Source organism: Pezoporus occidentalis, unplaced genomic scaffold (genome assembly GCF_034315485.1).
Source record: "Pezoporus occidentalis ecotype Australia unplaced genomic scaffold, CSIRO_AGI_Poc_V1 ctg164, whole genome shotgun sequence".
Taxonomy (NCBI): domain Eukaryota; kingdom Metazoa; phylum Chordata; class Aves; order Psittaciformes; family Psittacidae; genus Pezoporus; species Pezoporus occidentalis.
Genome location: NW_026913466.1, coordinates 3614076 through 3627831, shown reverse-complemented (window position 1 = coordinate 3627831; position 13756 = coordinate 3614076). Strand labels below are relative to the sequence as shown.

At 42.5% G+C, this 13756-nt stretch overlaps 1 protein-coding gene across 4 annotated transcripts in view; it reads right to left on the bottom strand.

Moving 5' to 3' along the window:
- PIK3CB (phosphatidylinositol-4,5-bisphosphate 3-kinase catalytic subunit beta) overlaps window positions 1-13756 on the bottom strand; it is a 103154-nt gene that overhangs the window by 71735 nt on the left and 17663 nt on the right. For 2 of the 4 annotated variants that reach the window (XM_062613230.1, XM_062613231.1), the window contains exon 1: window positions 9425-9564. The exons of 1 other annotated variant lie outside the window; for it this stretch is intronic. The gene's annotated coding sequence lies outside the window, so the exon portion shown is untranslated. Of the gene's footprint in view, window positions 1-9424; window positions 9565-10744; window positions 10915-13756 lie in introns of those variants that run through there. One more of the 4 variants, XM_062613228.1, reaches the window with a different exon arrangement.

Sequence of the window (13756 nt, the reverse complement as noted above, 5' to 3'; positions counted from 1 at the left end):
TGCCAAGCCCACCATTAAACCACATCCTTAAGAACCACATGTACACATCTTTTAAACCCCTACAAGGGATGACAGTTGACATTACGCATGTTCAAGGACATAAACACAAGTTCACCAAGCAAAGACACTGTATAGATGAAAATATACCACGATAACCAAACGTCTTTAAGCTTGAACAGCAGGCATGTGACACACTTGGAAACAGAATCTAGTAATTACAAATCTCTAGGCAGTGCTTTACCCACAGTATTTCCCACCCAAGTAAATTAAAGTTGAAACTTTCAAATTAAACAAAATGGAGTAAAAGAAAACATAGAGAGAGAGAAGTTCTTCATTTAAAGAGTGGATCTAGATAAGTACTCGTTATTTTGTGGTGAATAGCAAACTGAGTATGAAGTGGGTTGTAATCCAGCCTATTTGCAGTGACAAATTGCGAAAGCACCCAATAGGCACATTCAATTTCCAAAGACAGACCTGTTAGCAAATCTTGATGAATCCACTACAAACTCAGATGAGAAATTATGAGGAAAAGACTTGATTGTGGTCTTAGCATTATTTTGAACTTTTTAAATCACATCTTCACATTCTTGCAAATCTCGCTTTTCCCAAAGGATGCAATTCCTACTAAATGGCCTCCACTATGCAGTACTTTTTTTGCTCTTCTTAATCACTGCAGCTCTTCATACACTGGGTTTATTTACAGCACCCAAAGGAAGTACAAATTACTACAGCTATCAAAACAGACTACCATATAAAAACAAACAATGTTTATCTACTCGTGTCAGCTGAACTCTTATGAACTTTGGCAGAATCACATTGCATATTAAAAAATGTTATCCTGACACCTAAAGATTCAACAAAGAAAAATGCTTTTATTGTTACTCAGGTGAAAAATAATGTTAGAGCATTATGTTGAGCTTACTGAAATATTCAACATCACTAGAGACCATCTAGTCAAGTGTAAATGTTTTTAATGAAAAATATTACTTCCTTCTATCACTACACTACTTCTGAAGTGCTGGGGAAGTAAAACTGGTTTAGGATGAAGCCTTGCTGTATTACACGGAGCTTAATACACACTTTAATAATGATCTCCCTTTATCTTCAAATAACATCTCAAATTTTGCAACAGTTTACACATAGCTTGGAATCATAAAATTCTTATTTAATGAAAACGTAGTTATGTAGATGGATGCAGCTTATCAGTTTATTAAAAAGTATTATTTTATTTTCAATAAAATATAAAAGGACTTTTGTCAGAACCATTGTATCTGCCTTACGTGGATATTAAAAAGAAGCTGCACAATATCAGCCTGATGACAACAGATAATCAGTCTCTCCCCATTTTTATTATTAACAACAGAAAGTCTCTTTTTTTTGTTAGCAGAGTTTTGTGCCAAAAAATTAATGTACCGTTTGCTGCTGACTATCTGCCAGACTAATGATGCATTTCTTCACCCAAGAGGGCTCAGAAACCACTACTCACTTTCCAGTCAGCATCTATCACAGATTCCCAAATACAGTCCTCCCATGAAAAGAAAACCAAGACAGCTCTTCTCACATACACACCTCTTCACACTTACGTTATTACTACAAGTAAATAATTGAAAATACATCAGCAGATGCAGATGAGGGTTCTGCACCTCCCAATATTATGGCTCAACCCTAATGCCATGATTCACCTGAAACTTCGATTCAAACATAACACAAGAAAACTGAAAGAATAAAATCATACAATCAAGGAATCATTTCGGCGGGAACGGACCCTTAAGATCAAGTCCAATCATGAACCCAGTACTGCCAAGTCCAGCACTAAACCACGGCCCTAAGCACCACCACGCCTACCTACACCTCTTTTAAAAGAGACCTCCCAGGGATGGTGACTCCACCACTTCCCTGGGCAGTCTGTTCCAGTGCCTTATCACTCTTTCAGGAAGAAATCGTTTCTAATACCCAGTCTAAACCTCCCCTGGTGCAACCTGGGCCATTTCCTCTCCTTCTATTATTGTTACCTGGGAAAAGAGACTGACCACCACCTTGCTACAATCTCCTTTCAGATAGCTGTAAAGCTACAGTTCCAATTCTATTTATTTTATTAGGTTTAGACTCATTATCGCGTGCTGTAGATCTCCATGACTTAGTAACAGGACTTGGCCAAATGTCAATCAGACACAGTAGAATGTATTTCATATGCCTCTATGGAGTGCATACACATATATGCACCACCTCTGTTCTACAGCTGTCTGTGTATGAAATACCTCTTCTTTACTTAGAGGACCCCTGCTTATGACTCAGACAATCCTCCTTAAATATCATAGAATCCACCAGGTTGGAAAAGATCTTTAAGATTATCAAGTCTAACCTTTACCCCAGCACTGCCAAATCCACCACTAAACCGTATCACTAATGGCCTCGTCTACAAGTTTTTGGACACTTTCATGGACAGTGATTCCACCACTGCCCTGGGCAGCCTGTTTCAATGTCTGACTACCCTTCTGGGGAAGAAATTGTTCCTAATATCCAGTCTAAACCTCACCTAGCACAGCTTGAGGCCATTTCCTTTTGTCCTATCCCTTGTTTATTGTGAGAAGTGCCCAGCCATCTCCTGGCTCCATCCTCCTGTCAGGCAGTTGTAGGGAGTGATGAGGTCCCCCCTGAGACTTCTCCAGACTGAACACCCCCAGGTTCCTCAGCTGCTCCTCATCAGACCTCTGCTCCAGGCCCTTCACCAGGTTCATTGCCCTGCTCTGAGCAGAGACCCCTCTGCAGAGCCTTCATACCCTCCAGCAGATCAACACCCCCATCCAACTTGGTACCACCTGCAAATTTATTAAGGGTGCGCTTGATGCCCTCATCCAATCTTCAGCAAAGATATCAACCACTGATATCTTGAATTGCATCCTTAGCAGAGCATAAAGATAACTAGTTTGTAAATTCAGAGGTCTTCCTCTGTATCAGCTGAAACAAAAGGAAGAAATTCAGCACTAAAGGCTAGAAATACAAATACTGCAAGCCCAAATGATTTTCAGAGCACCACAGAGTGGAGAATCCCAAAGGCCTTGCCTGCCTTAGCAACACTCGTTTAAGTCCATCTGGAGAGAAAAGCCAAAAACACAATCCAAACCACACACCAAAACCAACATCTCAACACCAGATACTGCCAGCAATCTTCAAGTATTGAAACATACAGGATCCAACAGCTGGCCTCCCAACATCACAATTCCTACAACACCAACCCCCACACCTCTCTGGTGAGCCCTTACCATAGTAGTCCACTCATTTCCTAGCCTGGACCTCATCTGTGACTACTGATTTCCTTCCCTCCCTCAGCTGTCACTCAAAACTCCCTTATTCTGCAGATTCAGTTTTACAGAACGTTATACTCCATAAAGCTTGAATTACTTCTAACACACACCCTCACAACAGGACTCCTCCAGGGCACTGCAAGGAACACTAGCCTATGCCTCCAAGAACCAGCAGTCAGTCAAGACACTTGACAGAGTGAACACTCCTATATGGTTAACACACAGGTCCTTAATGTCTTTGAGGGTTGGAAAGGAAATAATGGAGGATCTGGGGAGAATAAGCCAACAGTAATACATTTAACGACAAGCTAAAATAAGAAAGAAAGAAGAAAAAAAAAGAGAAAAGGTATAAACGCAGGAATACCAAAAGGTGCATGAAGTGGAAAAAAGTACAGGCATAAGGACCAAAGTGCTTTTCAACAACAGAGGAACGAATTTTGAGGCATGAAGCCAATCAGGAAGAGAACACAGTGCCCAATTTCAGAATAACATTTTATGTGTTTCTTTGTACCACAGTAACTTTGTACTTAGCTTTGAGTTTCTACTGACAACATTTACCTTACAGAAAACCATCATACTTCAGTACTTGAAAGCAGTCTTTTGGGGGGTTATTTGTAGCAACACAAATATAATCAGGTATGCTTTATGTTTTTCTGTTATTAACAGCCTATACTCATGAACAGCAAATTGTTAACTGAAAACAACACAGCACATTTTGAAATAATCATCTTTCATTCTTAGGAAATAAAATGATGCAATCATATCAAAATCCATCTCTCAAGCACCTTATTTATAAAAGATAAAAAAGACGTTGCTCAATAGATAGCTACCACAAGAACCTCAAGCACTACAAACGTTACTGGTTGTTCTATTTCCTAGGCACTTTTCACAATATCACCTACCTACTCTGGTTTTTAAACTGCTTCTAGTACTCTGCAGCTGCACACAAACACAGGTCTTCCACATTAAACCCGTCAGAAACCCACTTGACAGCAGGACTGTGAGCCTCTTACAAAATGTCAGGTCAATCCTACAGAATGCCAGCTATTGCACATTCCACACAAAAGCTTTCATAAACAACTGACTTGTCTTACGCCTATTTGTGAAGTATTTCATTAATTTGTTAAAGACACCTTCTCTGCATTCAGACAGCAAAGGGCTTTCAAGAAACTCTGAAAACCAGCAAATGCTACATAACAAGACTGTATCATAAAAGCAAACACACACCAATATTCTCGTTAATTCTTATTAACTGAAACAGTTGATACAAACTCCACATGTACATAAAATAACTCATTGAATGCTCTCATAGTCCTTTTTTTTAATCCAGTGGCTATATGTTGCCTGGGGGCAAGGGGAGGACAGGAATGATCCAAAGCCAAAGCAAAGAGTACAAGCCGCTCCTAAGGCACTCCACAACACTTAAAAATATTCATCAGCTCCAAATTAACACATGAACAAGGGTCTCTGCCTTCTGCTCTGGATACAAGAATTCTGGGAACAGAAGCCTCAGAAAAACATTGTGAAAAGCTTAGACTTTTCAGTCTAAACCTTTGATAGTCATGCAATCCCAGACTGGTTTGGGCTGGGAGGGACCTTAAAGCTCATCTAGTTCCAACCCCCTGCCACAGGCAGGGACACCTTCCACTAGCCTAGGTTACTCCAAGCCCCATCCAACCTGGCCTTGAACACTGTCAGCGATGGGGCAGCCACAGCTTCTCTGGGCACCCTGTGCCAGCACCTCAGCACCCTCACAGGGAAGAAATTCTTCCTAATGTCTGATCTCAATCTCCCCTCTGTCAGGTTAAAGCCATTCCCCCTTGTCCTAGTGAACCCCAAAAGACAGCCATGAGAACACACTTATCACTTGGGTCTCAGAAAGAAATTGGAAATCAGGATTGCGACCCTCTCCTCTCTTGCCAGTGAATTCACGCAAAGAAGAAAGATACCACCACATACAGGCCCAAAAATTAAACCTACAACAAGGGATGAGGAGGGGAGGAGGTGGGATGGGTGGGTGTCCTATTATAGGATATATCTTCCCCAGTCAGTTGTCATGGAAGGGATGGGGAATGTATTTATTCAGCCATTATATGTGTAATAGTCACAATTCTTCACCATCTCTTAAATGTACTTTATTTTTAGAAGCAGACCTATTCAGTCAGGTCAACTCACTCCATTCAGCATTACATGTACAGTGAAGTTACACAAGCACAAAACTAGACGCTGGTATCTCTGATGAAGATATTTTGATGTAGAACTCATAAAGCTATTCTAAAAATCACAATAACTTCTGTAAGTAATAGCAAGTTATTTTGGGATCAGAAAAGCACCCTTTACAATACAGTTTCATAGTGAATATTTAATGCAATGACACCAAACATATGCAAGTTCAACAATTTCAAAAGAAACAAAAGCTCTAAGTAGCAAGTTTTTATTAAGTATATTTTGCTCCAAGAGAAAAATTACAGTACTCATCTTTCTTGTACTCTTTTTAAATACCCAAAAGAAATATATAATTTACATATGTAGATTTAGCTCCAGAGACACAAAATTACTCCAACTTCAATTAACTCACAATTCCAAGAAAGTGAATAATTGAAATTCTCACAGCTGCCCCCCTCCCTTCCTGCCTCCCTCCTATTTAATGCAACTAAAAGAGATTCAGGGCATTCTTCTCTACAGCCAGAGCCGTGAAGTGGAAGTAGCAGAGATGGTACCCAAAGACTGTCTGAGTCCTCTATGTGCAAACAACTAGAGTGAGGAAAGGTTGTATTCTGTAGCTAACAATTCAACTTTGGCTACCTAGAACTGCCAAGACCAAACAAATAAACTATATATATATATATATATATATACACACACACCCCTCCCCACCCCAAAAAACAGGATTATCAGTGGGAGACAGTATAATTGCTCCAATCCTGCTTCTCAAAGGAAGCTTTTTTGACACATCAGTGCCACTATTTGTTTCTTTCATCTTCTGAAGCCAATATGTAAATTCAATTATTTTGGTAGCTACATACCCACAAGCATTTGCACATAACGACCTCACTCTGCCACTCTAATATATGTAAATGGAACCACATTCCTGAATTTAGTTCCACCAGAGGTTGAGATATCAATATTTACCCATGTAAAACTGACAGACTGTAAAACAGATTAGTCAATGTTGTGCCTAAACTAACTGGTACTTCAGGTATTAATACAAATACATGTAACCTTCACCTTGCAGAACCCCTGCTTTGGGATTTCCGACAGAACTGTCACACTGGTACCTGCTGCTAACTGTGGACCCTAAGTACACACCTTACCAACCCAAAGCTTTTGCTTACAAGTTTCTATTGTGATTTCTAAAACTAAAGTACTAAATAGTTACATTTCTAATGTAAGATGATTTTAGCCACCAGATGTGATTTAGTTATCAAAACAAACCATATTGAAACTTTCGCATGGTGACCGACTGCAAAGATTAACAACACTGCCACAAAACAAATTGTTTAATGCACTCAGACACTAACACTGACATTGTTTTAGCTCTCCACAATTCAAAGTCATCATAATCTGAGGCAAATGAAATGAGATGTGAGATGCAGCATGGAACACTATGTGTCCCCATGCCCCAAGGGTACCTGTTTGAGTACAAACACACATTTACTAAAAAAAAACCCAACCAAGCAAGTTTTCCTATGTAACTGTGGAAATAATGCTTATTTCAGGTTTTTCTCTCGTGAACTGCTTTCACAACAACTGCCAGCTGTGAAAAAGGGTGAACTTCATGGTCTGCTGCTGCCAAGAGCATCAAGTCAGAAAGTCCACCTGAAGCAGAAGCAGCTCCCTGGACTTCGCATTAAATACAATCCCATAGCCCACGACCGAGCAACCCCTGTATTGATTTTCAGGTAAGTTAATTGGTGGCAACTTTTAGAAAGCTAAAAGCAAAGCTTCCACGTGTACCTAGGCCTATGAAGAAGTACTTCAGCTACTTGAACTGTGCCTCTGGTCGCTGGAACACAACACCAGCTTGCATTTCCACCCCACTCCTAAGTCACACCAGTTAGTGTTCTTCCTGCACCCTCCTCGTGGATATGGCGTTCTGGCAGCTTGTGTTTTTACAGGATTTGGGGTTTAAATTTCACATTTGTGAAACAGAGCATACTGCAGACATATGCAAACTATTTAAAACATGCACAACATTTCAGAAGCCTACTGACTCTATGTTTAACTTGCAAGAAAGGAGCAGTGAAATCAGGCAGGAGAGGCAGGATACATTCTAGCATAAGAATCAAAGATTTTCTTTCTTTTCTTTTTTTTTTTTTAAGGCTTTCCTACACTAGAATTTGGAGTTCTGCCAAAAGTCTATAGACAATTGGAGAACTAGCAAGTGTATGACATCAGATATTCCAAGGAAGTGAAACCTGACTTAACGGAAGTGATTTTTATTCACGAAAACCAGATATTTAAACAGGCATCAACAAAAATACTTTAAGACCATGTACGGAGGAAGCTCCTTTTAGAAAGGTTCTTAAAAAATATTCAACTCCAGGCTGACCCCCCATCCAAACACGTTTCCCAGTCAATCCATAACAAAACAGTTTTGATGCTATTGATATCCCTGATAGCCCTTTTTAAAAAGGCAAAAGAAAACCAGTCACCAAACAAGTTCTGTCCAATAATCCTTTGCTTTCTTTCACTCTTCTGAAAAGCACTGCTTGCTGGCATGAAACTTCAAAGGCCTGGAAAACCATCATCAGATGGAACTGAAGACTCCAGATCGAAGTATCCAAGTGAGCTGGTGATTGATTCCCCAGGCACCTTAATGCATTCCACTACGCAACCCTTTGCCAAGTGTCTGGGTGCCCAGTATTTCTCTATATGCAATTTTCCTAACAGCAAGTGTGTTATAAAGTTTTATTTCACCTTTTAATTGATCTTTTAAGACCTATAGTTGTGGGGGTCTCTTAACTAATGCTACAGACCACAGGCCAATCAAATTTCCGCGACACCCTTCATGTACTCACATAACCTTGAACCCTAAACTACAAGCCTGAAACCATAAATAACATGTGTCTGGGGTTCCTAGCAATGCCCAGTTTCAGGAGATTACAAAGCCTGAACAATTCCCAGTATCAACAGTGTAATAGCAGCATTGACTTAGAGAATACAGAACACTTACTTTGGCTACAATGGCAATTTCAAATGAACAAAACTCATTAATGTATCTGGTGACAAGAAAAGTGTAAATGCTTAAAGTTCTGGCAGAAAACCACTAAAGCTTTCTGGGTTTTAGAAGGCATCCAGCAACACATGCACTGATGCTGGACAGGCCATTCTGGCATGAAGTTCTCCCCTTCTCTTTCAGGAACTTTTAGTATACATTAGTCCCTTAATGTGCACATTAGTCCCTTACACAGAAACAAGCCCTCACCTATGGAAGAACTTAGCTGCCTGTTGAGAAACTACCCGATGGCACCACAGGGCCAAAGCGGTCACCCCGCGTTCCACGCCCCTCGGGCTGCACACGGAACAAACATCCAACTGCAAACACATAAACACTACTTTTTCCACACAAATTCCTGCGGTTCAGGACGGAAACAGCGCTCGGAAACTCAGCTGGAAACAGCCGGCGGCACCGAATAACCTGAACGCCCCTTAAAGATCACAAACGACGGCCAAGGGCCGTCAGGGCGGGCTCCTCCGCTGCCCAGCCCCCTCACCCCCCGTCGCCCGCACCCCACTTGTTACGGCGGCCGTTAACCGTCGCTCCCCGCTGCGCAACGCACAAAGGGCGGCCCCGCGCTCCTCACGACTGCTGACAAACGGCCGCCGCCGCCGCCGCCGGCCGAAACCTGCCCCCGCGCCGGGAAGAGGGCAGCGCCTCCCGCCCGGGTTGAGCAACCCCCGTGTCGCAACGGGTGGCAGCCGAGAAGAGCGCTCCCTCTTCCTGCGGAGCTCGGCGCCGCTGCGCAAGGAGGCACCGAAACAAGCCGAAGGGAAGCCCCGCCGCACTTCGGCCCCCCGCCAAGCAGACCTGCCCGCCCGCGGATGTCCCGCAGGTCCGTCCCGTCCCGTCTCTCCTTCAGAGCGCAGCGTCCGCCCGCCTGCCGTCGCACACCCACCTGCCCGTGCAGCAGCGGCCGCCGCCGTCTCCGTCGCCGCCCGCAGCCAGCGCGGCGGCCCGGGCGCTAGCGGGGAGCCTGCTCCCTCACGCCGCCACCGGCAGCGACCGCGCCGCGTTCCTGCGTCCTCCGAGCGTACAGCCCCGGTGCCGGGGTTACCTAGGCGATAGCTTCGCCTGCGGGTCCTGGCCCCGCCCCCTTGGCCGCTGGCTGCCAATCCGCTCGCAGCTTTCAGTATCAAACCTCGGGCGCCGACCAATCGGGCGGCGCGTCCCCGCCCCGTCTGAGCGCTCCCGGGTCCATTTTCCCGTGAGGGGCGAAGCCGGCCCCGCGGAGCCAGCGGTGAAATACCCCTTTGCGAGCTCCAGCGGAGCTCAGCAGCGACCGCGGCCTCCCCGCCCGCTCATCTGCTTTCCCCCGCTCCTTTGGCGCTCCCTGGCCGCGTTCCTCACTCGCAGTGCCGGCCACCGCGGGGGTAAGCGCCCCAACGCCTCCTCCAGCGGCCGGGCTCAGGCATCAGGACGGGTCTAAGCGTGGTCTAGGAGACTGAAAGAGGCAGTCGTGCTGTTCACACTGGAAAAGGCTCATCAAAGAGCAGGCTTCGCTAAGTGGCTTTTGGAAATCAGCAGGGAAGACCTCATTAGAGCAGCTTATTGCCTTGCCAATGATTTCCGTGATACAGCCTCGTTTTAAGAGCCTTGGTGCTGAGCTGTTAGGAATAATTGCATTGAAAGGGGTATGTGTAAAAAATCGGTGGCTTCTTCAAAGAAGCAATCAAAGAAACACAATGTAGAATGTAACTAGTAATGAAACAACTTGGTTTTGCATGCAGCTAGCACCGTCCCCACCCACTGAAATCAGCAGAAACATTCCTACTGCCTTTAATGAAAATAGGGCAAGGCATAGCATATCCCTGTCCACATTCAAAGACTATGATCATATTATGCATACTTTAACATCCTTATGCTAATAATCAAGCTGTATTACTAGTCTTGTCTATTCTACTCTGCTCATTTTCCCAGTTATTCCAGTTCTGACAATAGAAAGATGGACAATCTACTTCTCCATCAACCTCACTTCCCAATGCTCAAGGCACTAAAACTTCATTAAATCTGGGTTAGAAAACATCTAGGGGATGTTTAGTTGTTTGTTACAAACAAACCAATGCACTACAACAAGGACTGACTGGAAATTTATGGGAAGGACAACGATCTCTCCACTCTTTTCAGCAAATGGGTTTTGCACTCACAGTGGGCACACAATACAACATCTAGGCAAATCTCAGTGGAAGGGCAGAAGTTAGTAAGAAGCCTTGCCTACCGCGTGTCAGTTGCCTTCACAGCTCGCCTGTTGTGTGCACCAACTAACAGTTCCCCTTCCTGCTTTTAACCAGTTCTTCTAAAGCCACTCAGTACCACAGGCGCTGTTTCTGACCTTGCTGCTGCTTCATACCACAGGAGTGTGGTAACTTCACTTGACTTCCCCTCTTCCTGGAAGAAAAAGCCAATAGTTTTCAAGCAAAACTTGTTTATGATCTTGTTTGTACAGATCGTACAAAGACATCATTTCTATAGATAGTGCTCTATATAATGAAGTTCAGTTCAGCGCATTGACTCTTTTGTTTAAAGTTTACATTGTTACTTATTTCTGAAAAATAAGGTATTAATGAAATGCAGCAGTGCAAAAACCATCCCATTTTCAAACCATTCTAATAATTGTGGGTTTGACATTAAATATCCATATAGTCTTGGCTTAGGTATTCACATCTTGGCTTGCTAGTTGGCCTCACTTATGACAAATGGGTTCGTACCTGGAAAGGACAAATAATGTGTTTTTTAGAAAAGAGCTACTGGCTCTGGATCTTGCACCTTTAGGTTGTTGTTCTACAGGACCCAATGTGGACTTTGTAAAGCGTAAGTCAACTATGTGAGTGATTTACCAGACTGAGCAGAGGGCTACAATCCAGAAACTTCAAAATCTATCTATTGTGCTGCCATCTTCTCCATTTAATAACAATGCCTTAAAGTATCACGCATAGAGCCCCAAGCACTTAAAAATTGTCTTGTATAGACTATTTCTGCTATATCTATGAATAGCATTTAATGAAATCTGCCTATGCAGAGTTTTTCTGTAGGACTGTAATCCCTGACTTCAAATTTCTTCTCCATTCTGTGTTTTAATGCCTCCAAATACAATATCAGTATTTAGCAGTAGGAGCAAAGAGATCTCAATCAGTACTTATCAACGTATTTCAGATTATAGTCAATTAACTTGCATGCTATTCATGCTCTTATCACACATAGAGTTACGGACGGTGTGTGCAATATGAATAAGGAACTCATCTTGAAACATCTTAAAGAAACTTTCTTATACCCTAATGTGGCAATGGAAAAAAAACCAAGGCTTTAACTAAAGGCTTTAACTATAATTTTACTTTTCAATTTCCTTACCTTTAGGTTCTCTTTCTTCCCACCCCCCTTCACAAAACAACCAATGTTCTACTACTTATTCTACCCCCCCCCCCCCAGGCTATTGTTACATGTGTTGTCAGAATAACAAGAGTTTTGTCTAAAAAAGCTGTATCTGAGTCATGTCTGCATGTGAAACAGCTGTACACCTAGGGCATACTCTTGGTCACTTGAAAATGGGTCATTTTCAGCATTCTGGATGTACTTTATTTTATTACTGTATCACCGCAGTGGTCAGAAGAAAGGAACTAACACACAAGTCATCTGTGCATCTGTGGACATCACAGAGCTGTGGCAGCAGACCCAGATGGAGGGAGAAGGAAAATCTAAGTGGAAATGCCATGTGAAGGACATTCGGCCTAATGTAGAAAAAGCTGGTCTGAAAAGAACTCAAGTTAGTAAATATAAAAGACAACAATCCAGAACACAGCTGAGTATTAGAAATAATTACTCACAAGACTTAAATGCTCATAGCAACTTGCTAGTGCCCAATATTGGGATACAATGGCAACATCTTCAAACCAAATCAGCTTTGTGTAGCTAATGAGGAATGTTTTGTGGTGAATACAGAATACCATGAGAATCTCTCATGAATACTTGTTTTCTTAGAAATGATAATAAAAAAAAAGAAGTTATATTCAAAATTATGTGAGCAATGGTAGGGAGAATAATGGTCATTCTACACTGTGTGATCATTCCTCTGTCAGCATGCTGCCAAATAAAAGGCTTCAGAAGATCTTGTGTATGAAAAATAACATGACAGTCTCCTCAGCAGTCACTAGAAAAAAGGCCAGTTTGAATTCTAACATTCAAAAAATAGCTTACCTGGAATTAAGAAAAACAACTTTCATGCCCCATTGTAAGTCCCTTCATCTACACTAGAAAAACATGTCCCCTGTTACCTGAGGTTGTAGGTTGTTACCATTTGGGGGACAGAATCTCTCTTTAGTCACTGAAATTCAAGTGTTGTTAAGCAGCAAGTAAGTAATTTTGGTGTGACTCTTTCAAGCCATGTGTTTGGAAAAAAAGTCACAAGAACCAGGTTTAACCATTGAAGTCTATATTTAATTTCCTAAAAAGCAAATACTGAGATTCCCAAGGAATTTTGTACGCTGAAAGTAAATTATATGATAGAGAAGATACAGTACGTGGATAGTATGATCCACATACTGTAACAGTCTCAATAAAAGCTGGCCTGCTGGATTGGACCTTCCCCATCTCTGCAGACATTAGACCACTCTTTGAAATCAAAGCTGGCCATTGCCATTAGTGCCTCTCAGGGTGCACTGATAACAGCATGGTGAAAAACTCAGCAGGACACCCTCGCTCAATTTCATAAGAGTAACAGTCCCTCAAAGGTGGTTCTGTACAGCATGCTGCTCTCCTTGCCTGCCTTTACACCAGCATGTGTGTCTATAATAAGCTTCTCTTTGTTTCTCACACTGACTCCGGTGAAGGGGGAGGCAACAGCAAATAATGGACTGAGTGACATTCAGTACCAGACTGCAAATGCAGATGTCAGACAAAACAGATGCTGAATTCAGCTAATGAAGCTACAGCTTGCAGCAAGAACAAGCAGCTTTTAACAGTGCTTTGCTAAACCAAGTTATTTAATACATGTAAAATTTAGTGTAAAAGTTCTCTGAGAACTTATAGCATATGTATGGAAGCCAGAGAGGCAAACCATCCTCTTACCTACAGCAGCACCTCAAATAGCCAGCAGCATTGATACCCAAACACTCAGCATCCTGACATTTCATTGTTCCACTCCCTTACAGTCAGAGGCCTCTCATCTTAAAGTTTTAAGCCTAACTTCAATGACGTAAAGCCACTTGAAATAGAAGGCTGGAGGAACTCAAGCTCC